The sequence below is a fragment of the Carex rostrata genome, chromosome 31, assembly GCF_964058835.1.
Source record: "Carex rostrata chromosome 31, lpCarRost1.2, whole genome shotgun sequence".
Lineage (NCBI taxonomy): Eukaryota > Viridiplantae > Streptophyta > Magnoliopsida > Poales > Cyperaceae > Carex > Carex rostrata.
This window is the reverse complement of record NC_135948.1, coordinates 4,510,781-4,515,734: the sequence shown is the minus strand read 5'-3', so window position 1 is coordinate 4,515,734 and position 4,954 is coordinate 4,510,781. Positions and strand designations below refer to the sequence as shown.

General features: G+C 34.3%; 1 non-coding gene across 1 annotated transcript; it reads right to left on the bottom strand.

Moving 5' to 3' along the window:
* Positions 1 to 4,471: 4,471 nt before the first annotated feature.
* On the bottom strand, positions 4,472 to 4,631 carry LOC144547677 (U1 spliceosomal RNA). Its single transcript, XR_013509132.1, has one exon. It is a non-coding gene; the product is annotated as a U1 spliceosomal RNA (small nuclear RNA).
* Between the last annotated feature and the right edge of the window lie 323 nt (positions 4,632 to 4,954).

The following is a 4,954-nucleotide window of genomic DNA, read 5'->3' as shown; positions in this document are numbered from 1 at the left end:
GAGAAGATCCAGGGACAAGATAGGCATTGTGCCAAGGAGTGCAACAGAGCTTGCATTGATGCCGGCTTTTCCGGGTACCCGGAAAATGGTATTATCTTTTGCACTCCGAAATCTCCACCTTCGACGCCACCCTCGCCTAGGAAAAATTGAAGATCTCGAGTATATGTGCGTACAACTTAGGCTATATATCCACCGGTATTCGAGCTTTAAATGGCATTGTAACCTTACAATAATTGCTTATCCTTTGTAATTTCTATTACACATTTTACCTTCTTAATGTAATTTCTACAACTTTTACACAGGTTTGCAGTTTTTATTACATATTATATACTGTGCCAGGATGCATGCAGATTGTACAATCTCAGTATATATGTCATTCTTTTCGATTATGGTCATTAGCAGCTCTGGTTGAATTTTTTTGTAGCTGCGGTATATTTATGTTTAAAATGGTTAGACAGGGAAGCTTGGAAACCTTTGATTTCAACATTTTTTAGATATTACACAAATTTCATACCCCTCAATTACTGGAATTATTAATATGTGCAATTGATGTAATCTTCTGTTAGGGGAGTTAGAAATTATTCTATGCTTGGTTAATGTGTGTACAAATATATTTTTGGTGGTTTTATGGTCGTATTTTGCTAAGCATGCATGTGATCAAACCGGTGGTGTCAAATTGAGCAGATATTAGTAATTAATGTTTAAGTACTTTTATAAGGTTCTTCAATCACTTTCAAATACTTTCAAAATGCAAATTTGAGTCGTGCGGATCTCAAAAGAACAGCATATTCGGATTCCAAAAAAAATTAAGAGCACCAAATTTGAACTGTTAAAAATATTGTAACGGTTATGATGAAAAAAAGCACGAACCTGCTTTTCTGAGAAAAGAGCAACGAATTTGGTTTGTTTAGCAGATACCACTCAGTCCCCGATTTTTTTTAAAATACCCAAAAAAAAAAAAATTATTAAGAATAACCAGTTTTTTGGAAGAATTTTAAAAATACCCAAACCGCCAAATTTCCTGGCGGTCCGAAATTTTTTTTTTTTTCTAAAGCTGCACTGCAAATTTTTTTAGGCACCTCAACTTTGCACCTCTGATTAACATAGCAAATCACCTTCAAAAATCATAAAAATTTACCGACATGCAGTCTGGACATGGTAGAATAGGACTGTGAAGTTTCAAACAAAATCTCTGAACAGGTCGTGAGATATAGGCTCTCAAAAATTGCCCGATTTGCTGAATATTTCATTCTGAGTCCAAATTTGCACATCTGGTTAACATAGAAAAACACCTCCAAAAGTCGTAAAAATTTACTGACATGTAGTCTTGACATGGTACAACAGGACTGTGAAGTTTGATACAAAATCTCCGAACAGGTCGTGAGATATCGGCTCTCAAAAATTGCCTGAATTGCTGAATATTTCATTCTGAGTCCAAATTTGCACATCTGGTTAACATAGCAAAACACCTCCAAAAATTGTGAAAATTTATCGACATGTAGTCTTGACATGGTAGAACATGACTGTGAAGTGTGATAAAAAATCTCCGAACAGGTCGTGAGATATCGACTCTCAAAAATTGCCCGAACTGTTGAATATTTCATTATGAGCCCAAATTTGCACATCTGGTTAATAAGTACATGTTTGCATTTTAAAAACAAAAATAGATAACCAGATGATTTTCACGACTTTTGGAGGTGTTTTGCTATGTTAACCAGATGTGCAAATTTGGACTTAGAATGAAATATTCAGCAATTCTGGCAATTTTTGAGAGCCAATATGTCACGACCTGTTCGAAGATTTTGTATGAAACTTCACAGTCCTATTATACCATGTCCAAACTGCATGTCGGTAAATTTTCACTATTTTTGAAGGTGGTTTGCTATGTTAATCAGAGGTGCCTAAAAAAATTTGCAATGCAGATTTTTAAAAAAAAAAAAAAATTCGGACCGCCCGGAAATTTGGCGGTTCGGAATTAAAAAAAAAAAATTTCGGACCGCCAGGAAATTTGGCGGTTCGGTTTGGGCATTTTTAAAATTCTTCCAAAAAACTGGTTATTCTTAATAATTTGTTTTTTTTTGGGATATTTTTAAAAAAATCGGACTGTCCCCCTTCAATTTGGTTCTGACAAATGATTGTATATAAAAATGTGCTATCTGATGTGCTCAATTAAACGAAGGCTTATTCAGGGAGATACAAAAGTAGATGGATGATGCCTGATCTAAAATGGAGAGAATGTATGATGGATGTGTCATAAGCATTCAGAAACAGGGAGTTGGCTACGGTGCTATCCGTAGCATAGAGGGCCTCCATGCAATGGTTTAATATTTGATTTTTCAAAATTCTAAAGATCGATCCGAACCATTTAACATGATTTCCATATGAATATGTACTTGCAAACTAAATTTTACATTTTTTAGAATTTTTTTTTTACTATTCTTTGAAATAAGTATAAGAAAAATCAAATATTGAACATTTTCCAGAAACAGGAAATCAAATAATGATTTGCTGGCCAACCGCGCAGTTTTTTTTTCAGCGGTTTAATATCCAAAAAAAAAAAATTGAGTAAAATTGAGATCGAACAATTTAGTTGTTTAATATTCATGTAAAGTTTCTATGGCTGAAAACGGAGCCGGATAATCCGATCCGTATCCGCTTAATATCCGGATTCGGATAATATTCTAGGGCTGAAAACGGAGCCGGATAATCCGATCCGTATCCGCTTAATATCCGGATTCGGATAATATTCTAATTCACCGGATTCGGATAATATTCTAATTCACTGAATAAGAACCGGATTCGGATACGCCCAATTATCTTGAGAATTGAGTCCGCTTTCTCCAAATGGTGACCTTTTAACTTTTTTGAATTCATCTAGCTCTTCACGTGGGTTGAGAACTTGAAATGTCCAGCTCAGCATCCTTTCACGTGGGATGAAAAGAGAAGTAGAGCTTGGTATATAAATGCCTCACATTGAATTTGATTTTTGTTGTGGGACTAACTTCATCTCTTGACCGGAGCAAATTTTTTATTCTTTCACTGTTTCAAAAGAATGATAAACCAGAGGCGTTAATACTTCAAACAATAGGCATTATTAATTATTTGATTTTGTTTACCTTGTCTTAATTGGTCTTCTATTTCGAATTGATTTCAAACTTTTTTGCTCTCAAGTCTGTGTGACTCAATCATCCGATACGTATTCGTTTCGTATCCGTATTCGAATCCGTATCCGTGAACTATCCGTTCCGTATCCGTTTAAGGCGGATTTGGTTTTGAATTTTGATATCCGTTTACTATCAGTATTCGTATCCGCTCATTATCCGACGGATGCGGATATGGTATCAGCATTATCCGCTCAGTTTTCACCCCTAAAAGTTTCTCTTCCGGATTTTACAATATTATTTTTTGTCACCAAAATAAAAATTAAACCATAACTGATTCTGGGCCGAAATTTTTATTAATATCCAAAATAAATATAAAATTTCAGAAATTATCCAGCTTTTCGCGTTATTTCGAAATCTACTCAATCGCAAAAAAAAATTGCGATTTTAGACTGAATTACCACAAAAAAAATTTGCGGTTTCAAAAAAAAAGAAATGCAAAAGGTTTTTGCGGTTTTAAATTTTTTGCATTTTTCAACTTTTTTATTTAAATAGAAATATTTATAATTTATTTATTTTTTATTGAAATATTTAATATATTTATTTGAAAATAGATGGAATATTATATAATTTGATTTATTAGAAAGACTGTTACAAATAATCCGGATCAACATTTTTCATTTAGGATTTTTTGTAGTTGTAAGAAAAAATTAATATATTTCTTTATGAGTTATTGGAAAAAAAAATTGTTTGGATTCTGAGTTATTGATCCCGGTTTAAAAGTCACTTATAGGTAATACAAAAAATATTGTGATCCTTCTAGTACATTTAATTTATAAAAAATTGTATCTATTTTGAGAATTAATTTTAAATAACTTAAATAACCAAACCCGAATAATTCATTTGTCACTATAATTATAAGTTATCATTATGTTAACAATTTTGAGTTGTGATATAAGTTGGATTCCTACATTATTTGAGATTCGAATCTAAATAGTTGGCGAATTAATTTTGGAAGAATTATACCCAGCTTGAGTGTGATTTGAATAAGATTCGGACTGAACAGTTTGATTTGTTTCAAAACGAACAAATTACACACAAATCAAATTCAAATTGAATCACGAACTACAAATTTTTTTTTTCCCACTCCTAGCTTCTATTGCCATTTATTATACAGATCTAATTCATCGACCTAACTTTAAACTGAGGCCTAGTTTTATTATACAGATCTAAATCATCGACCGTTTAAAATGAGGCCTAGTTAAGCCATCTAACTAAATTAGGTTCTACGGCTAATGAAAGACCTAAACCAATCATTCAATAGTTCAAGTCTTCGGTCTACACGAATTAATGTTTAAATTAAGAAATGGCAGGGGCCGCGCGAACGCGTACCCCCTCTATCACAAATTACGACGTCCACTCTGCCACTTGGGCAGATGGTAGGCCAGGGCTCCCACCAAGTGCAATGTGGGCCCCTAGCCTAGGTCATGAGCCTTGTTGATCGCTCATTGACCCCGTCCAGGTAAGTACCTCACAACGTCGCACCCCTCCCCTTTTTTATAACCCCTGCTCCGCTCCTGCCTTTACTACGCAGTCTTGTGGGACTAAACAATCTAACGGAGTAAGAACCGGATTGCGCTCTTTTGGGCATCCATATCTGCTTCGACTCCATCATCTATACCGTCTATTGAAATGAACGGTTTGGATTAGATTCTTTATTTCTCCCTGCGGTCCCATTGCTCGCGCTCTATTGTTCCCTTCTTTTCTTGTTTCTTTTCTCATTAGTATTAACCGGATCGAGCTCTCTGAAATACTCGAAATTCTCTAAAATTGTTCCGTTAATTGCTAGTAAA